At 44.9% G+C, this 12,163-nt stretch overlaps 1 non-coding gene across 1 annotated transcript; it reads left to right on the forward strand.

Moving 5' to 3' along the window:
* Positions 1-11,534: 11,534 nt before the first annotated feature.
* Positions 11,535-11,609, forward strand: Trnas-uga (transfer RNA serine (anticodon UGA)). The gene has a single exon. It is a non-coding gene; the product is annotated as a tRNA-Ser (tRNA).
* Positions 11,610-12,163: the final 554 nt, after the last annotated feature.

Raw genomic sequence — 12,163 nt, forward strand, 5'->3', positions numbered from 1 at the left:
AGAGCCGAGAAGGACAAAGATCTGTTCTGAAATGCTTTTCGGATGAGATGTTGATGTTCTCAGGGGGGGTGGTGTGGATGGTGCCACCTGACCCATCTTGTCGTGTTCTAGACCTTCCGTGAATCGCTATGCATATACCCGTGCCAATGCCGGAATACTTGGTCCCACACGAGCAGCAATTTCCCCGATGGGTTCATCATATTCTCTCATGGCAATAATGCATCCTCTTTCAGACTCATCGATTTGACGGCACGTTTCGCGAGGCATCCTGCACGTCTGCTAAAGTCGCACTGATGGATTATCTTCGACTTGTAGCGACAACGAGAGCCACAGGCACGTTTTACCTGTAGGTGGCGTTGCACCGTGATATAGATGTTGACCTTGAACCCACTGGCCGAAATAATTCAGCTCCTAACCATTTATGCAGAACATACCAACGTACACGTCCTGTAAATATGAACGTCCTATCTCTATTCGTTCAAGGTGTTCTGTTTTTTCTGAAAATGAGTGCACTTTCTTCAAGCAAGTCAGTCGCAAGCAGAGCAGTTTCTACGTTGTAAATAACATCTGTGGGAACGTTAGTTGGCTGACATGCTTAGCACAGCACTCGTCAGAGGGAAGCAAGAGCTCATTGCAGAAATTATGGCAGAAGTATGAGCTTTCCTCTCTGAAGTTCCTGAAGAGCTGTCATTCTCAATAGCTTGGTTTATTTTCTCTGTTTACTTCATTGTTGTCGTAACTTATGCAACTACAGCCTGCTGGTATTCTTTCAGTTCTTTGGACACAGTTTTCTTGATAGGATTTAACTCAGCAGAAATGGGGTGCACTCTGACTTGTACTCCCTCTCTGTCTTTTTTAATTGTATTGAAATAATGTCTCTGATACGCTGGCCTGATTCTGGCATAAAATTACGTAGGACCGTATGAATACGTGAATTACGAGTCTACTTCCAATGGGAAAACTTAACGTTTGACCAATGTGAACTTCCTTTCTCTTTAACCAGCTGGCCATATCGGTTCGCATGACCTGCTGGCTGTTCGTTAGCTGTCCCACAGTTTTTGTCTCTTGCTCTCTGGAAAGTGTGTTTAAGTGGTTCAACATTGCAACCTGCACTTCGTCATTGTTAGTTTTTATTTGTGCTTGCATGCTTGCAGTTTGCTTTTGAGCTTGAGGATGCCACTTATTTGTACAGAATAGCTCGCTTTTGGTTGCGCCTAATCACCTTCTTTTGTACAGGCTTGTTTATTCTTTACCAGTTCCTTTTTTGTCTGATCCTGCGTTCACAAGATTGTTATTCTGAGCGTTTACAACTTCTGGAGCACTTCGTCAATTTTATTCCTGGGAGTGGAAACAATTTTCTGTTAGGCAGCTTTTTGCTCTGTTATGGGCAGATGGTGTCTTGTTTCAGACATCATAATGAATACCAAGAGAGATGCAAGCAGAGTGTGTAAGCGTTTACCACCTCTGCTAAAAACGAGAGTACTCCATGTAAATATTAGCTGCATTTAATAAAAACTACATCCGATTGGCCAGGAATGGGGAAGAAACTCAATTGTGATCGGTTTTGAGGGCATCAGCCCAGCATCTCCTTAAGCTATTTTGTGAAATCTGGGAAAAATAATCTAGAAAGGTAGAATTTGGGTTCGAGTTCTGCCCCTACCAAATATAAGACCAGTTCCACTGACTTCATGGAGAAATTCACTGAGCTCTTTTGACAACCATAATTGAACCACAATTCGCGGAAAAACAGGATGGATTTAATGTTCATAGAATAACAACAACAAAAATGGCTCTGAGCACTATGGGACTTAACGTCTGAGGTCATCAGTCTCGTAGAACTTAGAACTGCTTAAACCAAACTAACCTAAGGACATCACACACATCCATGCCCGAGGCAGGATTCGAACCTGCGACCGTAGCGACCATGCGGTTCCAGACTGTAGCACCTAGAACCTCTCGGCCACATCGGCCGGGCAAAATAACAACAGACATAATTTTTGCTGAAACTTCCTGGCAGATTAAAACTGTATGCCGGACCGAGACTCGAACTCGGGACTTTTGCCTTCCGCGGGCAAGTGCTCTACCAACTGAGCTACCCAAACACGACCGAAGCCTCGTCCTCACAGCCTTACTTCTGCCAGTACCTCGTCTCCTACCTTCCAAACTTTACTGAAGCTCTCCTGCACACAGTTTTAATCTGCCAGGAAGTTTCATATCAGCACACACTCTCTTTCTGTCTGAACTATTTATCGTCTGTGTGTCAGTTCCATACAGGACATAATTACGGAGAAATACCTTCAGAAAATTAGATTCCATGTATCAGAGGTTATATGATAATTTCTACAGACGTTTATTTTTTTAATCCTCTGGTGTCTTCACTGTTTCATCTCTCAAGACTACCCATTCGTCTTCTCTATGTTCCTTACCAGTATTTCAGTCAACCGTTACTTAATACCCAGTCTGGAACTCTCATTAACCTCTTGTTGTTTCAACTTACCCAGGTCCCAACTCTTTCATAACCTACTTTCTTATAATTTCTTCAATTTTAGTCTGCAGTTCATAACCAATAAATTATGGTCAGAGTCCACATCTGAAATGGACATGTATTGCAATTTATAATCTGTTTCGAAATTTCTATCTTATTATTATGTAATCAATTCGATGCCGTCCGTCTATCCAGGTCTTTTCTATACGTAAAACCTCCTTTCATCATTTTTAAACAAAAATTAAAAAAAATGTTTTCATTGTATATTCTACCATGCAATTTACAGTATCATCCATCTCTCCCCCTCCATATTAACCTAATATTCTCCCTTCTCTTCCTTTTCTTTCTATCGAGTATTAGTGTCCTATCACAGTTAAAAATTTCTCCCCTTTTGAAAGAAAATTATCTAATTATAAATTCTTTCATTGTCTTCATAATATCCGGACCTAGTGGACATGTAAACTTCAACTACTTGTTTGGTGTTACCTACGTGTCTATCTTGGATGCCATAATTCGAACACTGTACTATTCATCGTAGCCTACCTGCACTCTCATTTTCTTTTCTGTTATTAGGCATCGTATTTCATTAACTCTATTTGATTTTGTGGTGATAACCATGTTCTTTTTGCCTCCATATTTCACTAATTCTCGCAACATCTAGTTTCAACTTCTCCGTCTCTCTTTCTAGAGTCTTTCAACTTCCTACAGAGGTCTAACATTCCACACTTCGATTCATACAATACTAGCTTCTTCCTTATGAAAACGTTATCATCTATGATTTCCGTCGGAAATCCAGATGGATGTATTTCAGCCCCAGAAAATTCCCCCTGGGAGGATGTCATCATCAATAAACCGAACAGAGTAGCTGCATGTCCATGGGAAATATAACGACTGTTGTTTCGCCTTGCTTTCAGCCATTCGCGTTATCAATGGATATTAGCTCAGTTGCAAGGTTAGATGAATCAGTCATCCAGACCAGCTAACCTGCTTTTACTGAAATGCTGCTGCTCCTTTTCAGAAGTTATATGTTTGTCTGGCTTCTCTACAGATACCCCTCTGGCATGGTAGCACCTGCTGTGTCTGAATCTAGAGAAGACAAACCACTCCGCCTTGGCAATGTCTATGGCTCGTGGAGAGATGAATCCACATAGGACATTCCCACATAAGAGATGGCTATTCTCAGCGGTGTACTGCAAGTAAACACATGCAACAGAGCAGTACTTTGTAGTATGTAGCCACCACCACTTCTGTTGCAAAGTAAGGCACTATTTCATCATCAATGACATCGTTATGAGACATCAGATTTTCCTCCGCTTCCCCTATTATGTCATGTGCAGTAGACAAGTTTCTTTCGATAGGCCAACTGGCTCCTCTGAGCCATAATCCGTAGGCAACAGTTATCCACAGCAGTAGTAGGCCTTGGGCGGCCTGAGCGAAGCATGTCATCGACAGTTCCTATCTCTGTGTATCCCCTCCATGTCCGAACAACATCTCTTAGGTTCATTCCGAGACGCCTTGACACTTCCCTTGTTGAGAGCCCTTCCTGGCACAAAGTAACAATGCGGACGCGATCGATCTGCGGTATTGAGCGTCTAGGTGTGATTGAACTAAACACGGGTCGTGTACCTCCTTCCTGGTGGAATGACTGGATTTGATCGACTGTCGGACCCCTTCCGTCTAACAGGCGCTGATTATGCATGATTGGGGCCGCACGTGGTAGCTGTGCTGTTTGAGGCATGTTGTCACGGTTCGCGCGGCTTCCCCCGTTGCAGGTTCGAGTCACCCCTCGCGCCTCGCGCATGGACGTGTGTATGTTGTCCTTAGCTAAGTTGGATTAAGCAGTGTGTAAGCTTAGGGACCGATGACGTCATCAGTTTGGTCCCATAGAACTTACCACAATTTTTTTGCATGCATGGTTGTTTGCATCTTTGGGCGGGTTTAGTGACATCTATGAACAGTGAAAGGGACTGTGTTTGTGATACAATATCCACAGTCAACGTCTATCTTCAGGAGTTCTGGGAACCGGGGTGATGCAAAAAAATTTTTGTTGTGTGTATATGGTTGTCATTATCACGTTGTGTAGTAAGAACAACTGTATTTTTACTTAACAGCAATGGGCTACGTGCCATGCACATGAATCTTTGTTGCTCCATTGCAAACTTTGGCGTGAATAATCAGTTCACGCAGACACTGCCGCCACTGCCGTCACGTGACTGACACACAGATGACTGCGTCGCCAGTTCTGACTGCTGCGAGCTGTTGCGCACCCCCGCGCTGGACTGCTGCGAACCTGTGGCCTCCTTACGTGGCGTCACACTCACGGCCACTCGCCTCCACCCGTCTTGATCAGCTTCCTTGCTCTGCGCCCTCTCAAACCACATTTGCAGCCATCCCACAATTACCTCGATATGTGTGACTAAATTCACAGGTATTCATGTAGTTACAGTAAGGGGGTCACTGAGTTTCCAGCTACCTACTTTCAACTACTTTTCAAGGTCACACAATCCCTCCCCTATCCCCTCCCCCCCCCTCCACCCGTCTCGATCAGCTTCCCTGCTCTGCGCCCACTCAAACCACATCTGCAGCCATCCCACAATTACCTCGATATATGTGACTAAATTCACAGGTATTCATGTAGTTACAGTAAGGGGGTCACTGAGTTTCCAGCTACCTAGTTTCAACTACTTTTCAAGGTCACACAATCCCTTCCCTATCCCCTCCCCCCCCTCCACCCATCTCGATCAGCTTCCTTGCTTTGCGCCCACTCAAACCACATCTGCAGCCATCCCACAATTACCTCGATATATGTGACTAAATTCACAGGTATTCATGTAGTTACAGTAAGGGGATCACTGAGTTTCCAGCTACCTAGTTTCAACTACTTTTCAAGGTCACACAATCCCTTCCCTATCCCGTCCCCCGTCTCCACCCGTCTTGATCAGCTTCCTTGCTCTGCGCCCTCTCAAACCACATCTGCAGCCATCCCACAATTACCTCGATATGTGCGACTAAATTCACAGGTATTCATGTAGTTACAGTAAGGGGATCACTGAGTTTCCAGCTACCTAGTTTCAACTACTTTTCAAGGTCACACAATCCCTTCCCTATCCCCTCCCCCGTCTCCACCCATCTCGATCAGCTTCCTTGCTCTGCGCCCACTCAAACCACATCTGCAGCCATCCCACAATTACCTCGATATATGTGACTAAATTCACAGGTATTCATGTAGTTACAGTAAGGGGATCACTGAGTTTCCAGCTACCTAGTTTCAACTACTTTTCAAGGTCACACAATCCCTCCCCTATCCCCTCCCCCCCCCTCCACCCGTCTCGATCAGCTTCCTTGCTCTGCGCCCACTCAAACCACATATGCAGCCATCCCACAATTACCTCGATATATGTGACTAAATTCACAGGTATTCATGTAGTTACAGTAAGGGGATCACTGAGTTTCCAGCTACCTAGTTTCAACTGCTTTTCAAGGTCACACAATCCCTCCCCTATCCCCTCCCCCCCCCCTCCACCCGTCTCGATCAGCTTCCTTGCTCTGCGCCCACTCAAACCACATCTGCAGCCATCCCACAATTACCTCGATATGTGTGACTAAATTCACAGGTATTCATGTAGTTACAGTAAGGGGATCACTGAGTTTCCAGCTACCTAGTTTCAACTACTTTTCAAGGTCACACAATCCCTCCCCTATCCCCTCCCCCCCCCTCCACCCGTCTCGATCAGCTTCCTTGCTCTGCGCCCACTCAAACCACATCTGCAGCCATCCCACAATTACCTCGATATATGTGACTAAATTCACAGGTATTCATGTAGTTACAATAAGGGGATCACTGAGTTTCCAGCTACCTAGTTTCAACTACTTTTCAAGGTCACACAATCCCTCCCCTATCCCCTCCCCCCCTCCACCCGTCTCGATCAGCTTCCTTGCTCTGCGCCCACTCAAACCACATCTGCAGCCATCCCACAATTACCTCGATATGTGTGACTAAATTCACAGGTATTCATGTAGTTACAGTAAGGGGATCACTGAGTTTCCAGCTACCTAGTTTCAACTACTTTTCAAGGTCACACAATCCCTCCCCTATCCCCTCCCCCCCCCTCCACCCGTCTCGATCAGCTTCCTTGCTCTGCGCCCACTCAAACCACATCTGCAGCCATCCCACAATTACCTCGATATGTGTGACTAAATTCACAGGTATTCATGTAGTTACAGTAAGGGGATCACTGAGTTTCCAGCTACCTAGTTTCAACTACTTTTCAAGGTCACACAATCCCTCCCCTATCCCCTCCCCCCCCCTCCACCCGTCTCGATCAGCTTCCTTGCTCTGCACCCACTCAAACCACATCTGCAGCCATCCCACAATTACCTCGATATGTGTGACTAAATTCACAGGTATTCATGTAGTTACAGTAAGGGGATCACTGAGTTTCCAGCTACCTAGTTTCAACTACTTTTCAAGGTCACACAATCCCTCCCCTATCCCCTCCCCCCCCTCCACCCGTCTCGATCAGCTTCCTTGCTCTGCGCCCACTCAAACCACATCTGCAGCCATCCCACAATTACCTCGATATGTGTGACTAAATTCACAGGTATTCATGTAGTTACAGTAAGGGGATCACTGAGTTTCCAGCTACCTAGTTTCAACTACTTTTCAAGGTCACACAATCCCTCCCCTATCCCCTCCCCCCCCCCTCCACCCGTCTCGATCAGCTTCCTTGCTCTGTGCCCACTCAAACCACATCTGCAGCCATCCCACAATTACCTCGATATGTGTGACTAAATTCACAGGTATTCATGTAGTTACAGTAAGGGCATCACTGAGTTTCCAGCTACCTAGTTTCCCCTACTTTTCAAGGTCACACAATCCCTCCCCTATCTTCTCCCCCCCCTCCACCCGTCTCGATCAGCTTCCTTGCTCTGCGCCCACTCAAACCACATCTGCAGCCATCCCACAATTACCTCGATATGTGTGACTAAAATCACAGGTATTCTTGTAGTTACAGTAAGGGGATCACTGAGTTTCCAGCTACCTAGTTTCAACTACTTTTCAAGGTCACACAATCCCTCCCCTATCCCCTCCCCCCCCCCTCCACCCGTCTCGATCAGCTTCCTTGCTCTGCGCCCACTCAAACCACATCTGCAGCCATCCCACAATTACCTCGATATGTGTGACTAAATTCACAGGTATTCATGTAGTTACAGTAAGGGGATCACTGAGTTTCCACCTACCTAGTTTCAACTACTTTTCAAGGTCACACAATCCCTCCCCTATCCCCTCCCCCCCCCTCCACCCGTCTCGATCAGCTTCCTTGCTCTGCGCCCTCTCAAACCACATCTGCAGCCATCCCACAATTACCTCGATATGTGTGACTAAATTCACAGGTATTCATGTAGTTACAGTAAGGGGATCACTGAGTTTCCAGCTACCTAGTTTCCCCTACTTTTCAAGGTCACACAATCCCTCCCCTATCCCCTCCCCCCCCCTACACCCGTCTCGGTCAGCTTCCTTGCTCTGCGCCCACTCAAACCACATCTGCAGCCATCCCACAATTACTTCGATATGTGTGACTAAATTCACAGGTATTCATGTAGTTACAGTAAGGGGATCACTGAGTTTCCAGCTACCTAGTTTCAACTACTTTTCAAGGTCACACAATCCCTCCCCTATCCCCTCCCCCCCCTCCACCCGTCTCGATCAGCTTCCTTGCTCTGCGCCCACTCAAACCACATCTGCAGCCATCCCACAATTACCTCGATATATGTGACTAAATTCTCAGGTATTCATGTAGTTACAGTAAGGGGATCACTGAGTTTCCAGCTACCTAGTTTCAACTACTTTTCAAGGTCACACAATCCCTCCCCTATCCCCTCCCCCCCCCCCCACCCGTCTCGATCACCTTCCTTGCTCTGCGCTCACTCAAACCACATCTGCAGCCATCCCACAATTACCTCGATATGTGTGACTAAATTCACAGGTATTCATGTAGTTACAGTAAGGGGATCACTGAGTTTCCAGCTACCTAGTTTCAACTACTTTTCAAGGTCACACAATCCCTCCCCTATCCCCTCCCCCCCCCTACACCCGTCTCGATCAGCTTCCTTGCTCTGCGCCCACTCAAACCACATCTGCAGCCATCCCACAATTACCTCGATATGTGTGACTAAATTCACAGGTATTCATGTAGTTACAGTAAGGGGATCACTGAGTTTCCAGCTACCTAGTTTCAACTACTTTTCAAGGTCACACAATCCCTCCCCTATCCCCTCCCCCCCCCCTCCACCCGTCTCGATCAGCTTCCTTGCTCTGCGCCCACTCAAACCACATCTGCAGCCATCCCACAATTACCTCGATATGTGTGACTAAATTCACAGGTATTCATGTAGTTACAGTAAGGGGATCACTGAGTTTCCAGCTACCTAGTTTCAACTACTTTTCAAGGTCACACAATCCCTCCCCTATCCCCTCCCCCCCCCCTCCACCCGTCTCGATCAGCTTCCTTGCTTTGCGCCCACTCAAACCACATCTGCAGCCATCCCACAATTACCTCGATATATGTGACTAAATTCACAGGTATTCATGTAGTTACAGTAAGGGGATCACTGAGTTTCCAGCTACCTAGTTTCAACTACTTTTCAAGGTCACACAATCCCTCCCCTATCCCCTCCCCCCCACTCCACCCGTCTCGATCAGCTTCCTTGCTCTGCGCCCACTCAAACCACATCTGCAGCCATCCCACAATTACCTCGATATATGTGACTAAATTCACAGGTATTCGTGTAGTTACAGTAAGGGGGTCACTGAGTTTCCAGCTACCTAGTTTCAACTACTTTTCAAGGTCACACAATCCTGTCCCTATCCCCTCCCCCCTCCCCTCCCCAACCATTCGAAAGATGTACATGTAGATACTCAAAAATATGGCTTTTGGTAGGATAGTGAGCAACTTTTATGCATGAACTTTTATTACCTCTCCCACGTATATATACACTTAGATTTCAACTCCTTTGTTTTTGTTTCATTAATGACGTCAAGTTTTATTTTTATCATATAACCTAAATCTACATTCGAATCAGCTACATCTTTCGCCAGCCAATAGTTTGACAAATACAAGAAAGGTATATTCTTGATTCTAATATGTATCTAAATTTCTGCCTGTAAGATATATGTTTAATGACTTTAAAAATTAGCTCTGTTCCTTCCTCCACATATTTTGGAAGAGAACAATTGGAACTTGAAACTCTGGCTTTTGTTTCCTGCGTAGCACTACTCTTAAGAGACTCCGCATATTCCTGTATGTATGCTCGCAACTCTGCTGTTCCACTTTATTTCACAATTTCTGTATATAACTTTCAGCTTACAGATTTGCAAACGCGTGTCTATTATAAGTAGTTCTTCCGTCACACTGCAAACGGCTGTTTTATTGTTGATTTTCTGTCCAGATCAGAAAAATAGGGACTATTATTGACTGAGACCGTTTCAACACTAGGCGTCCAGAGGGCATATACGATAGTTTCTTGGGGCAGGTGACAGATAACAGTCCATAAAAAAATTTCAGTTCCGACCCTGTTAAAAAAACTTGAAATGTCGCCTTTTAAATTATTTTATTGAAAGAAAAAAAACACCTGGGTACATTACATTTCTTCTTTCCCAGAGGTCTAGAGCGGGAAACACCACAACCCCCCTCCCATTGCTCCCAGCTATGGGGCCTTCGGCCCTTTGCTAGAAATGGGAGCAAGTTTCGTATTCACTGTTTAAAATCTTATCATTTTTAAGCACAGTGAAACATCTCACAGTTCCATCCTCATCATCAAACTAGTTGCGAAAGAATTTCTAGGCGTATCGCATCACGAAAAAAGAAACCTCTTGTTACCTTCCCTACGAGTAACAGAAGAAAACATTATGCACAAACAACATTCATAAATAATTTCATTCACATACGTACAAATTAGTAAGTATTGTATTCGAACTTGTGCAACAGGAAGAAAACTCTCACTCGCGTCCAGTCGTGCACAATAACAACAGAATGACAACACATTATGCTGCCGGTTTAAGAATGACAACACATTATACTGCCGGTTCAAGGCGAGATAATAACACCGACACTGACTCCGATTGCACCATTCCAGACTTGTAGACAATAAAACAAAATAGCTGTTTCCTTTGCAGGCTGCTGTAGGAGTAAAATGCACCCATGCAACGGGGACTGTCCCAGTTCATCCATGAGATCTCCAGTAGCCAACTCAGTCCCAGAAGTTACAGTACTGAATGATGAAAAAGAAAAAAAATATTTTTACAGCTCGTGCCCCAGAAAGTAGCAAGTTTTGTCGCCCCCATGGAGCTAGTATTTGGCGCCGACCGCATCTTCAGCTGCGCCGACTTCCTCCCCACCCCCTCTTGCTAAAGAACTGCAAACGGGGAGGACTTTTTTTAGAGCTATTACCGAAGTTCCGACAGTGTACTTTAATTTTGTTCACTGTAGTGTAATTCGTGCTGTGTCCTCGACAACTGATTCCATTCACGTGCACTGCAATCAAGTATCTATAATTGTCTGTTTAAAGCAAGCTAGAGTGCACTCTCAAATTATAGCAACTATTTCAAGTAAATGCTGAGCGTTCATTCAGAGAATAAATTGCAAGGTTCTAACTGCACTGCTTATAATTCATTCTGTTTCTTATGAAATTGGACGAATCAGTGATTTCGTTGAACTATTGTCGTAGCACTGTTAGTATCTGAGCAATCAAAATGTCAGTATTATAATTTTGCTCCCAAATATAGCTGTACTAATCCTTGACCATGTTCCAAGTTCGTGTCACTCCAATTAGTGCTTCAGAATGTCCAACACTTCTATTGAGAAACTGCCTGGAAGATTAAAATTGTGTGCCGGACCGAGACTCGAACTCGGTACCTTTGCCTTTCACGGGCAAGTGCTCTACCAACTGAGCTACCCAAGCACGACTCATGCCCCCTCCTCACACCCTTACTTCTGCCAGTACCTCGTCTCCTACCTTCCAAGACGAGGTGAGGACGGGGTGTGAGTCGGGTTGGATAGCTCAGTTGGTAGAGCATTTGCCCGTGAAAGGCAAAGGTCCCGAGTTCGAGTCTCGGTCCGGCACATAGTTTTAATCTGCCTGGAAGTTTCAGGTCAGCGCACACTCCGCTGCAGAGTGAAAATCTCATTCTGGAGACTTCTATTGAGATTTCCGCATCGTTATATGTTAAGAGTCAGTTGGTTCAAATCCTATTCTCATAAACTGCTAATTATTAAGAACCTATGTAGTAACTTACAAATGAAGGATTCTTACTCACTGCTTTAATCAGGTGACATAGAATAGTCTCCACCCATGAAAAAAGTCAAAGTTTTCGATTTAAGTAATATTTTCGTCATTGGAAAAGTTACAGTGAGAGAACTAGGTGCTTACATGACTCGTTAACGCTTTCTGATATTAAACTTCCAAATACTTATCTAACTCACACACTGATGATTTATATAAACACACTCAAACCATGAATCACCAACTCTCTTCGCTATTAGTATTTGATTCTAAACTACGAATTTTTAATTTTTAACCATTTCTGATTGCTATTAGGCCTTTCGTAAGACATGTCCGATACTACAGTATCTGGATACCTGTAGCATAGTAACTTAAGGCAACGTAACGTAAACGGTG

This window comes from Schistocerca cancellata, chromosome 8 (assembly GCF_023864275.1).
Source record: "Schistocerca cancellata isolate TAMUIC-IGC-003103 chromosome 8, iqSchCanc2.1, whole genome shotgun sequence".
NCBI classification, from domain to species: domain Eukaryota; kingdom Metazoa; phylum Arthropoda; class Insecta; order Orthoptera; family Acrididae; genus Schistocerca; species Schistocerca cancellata.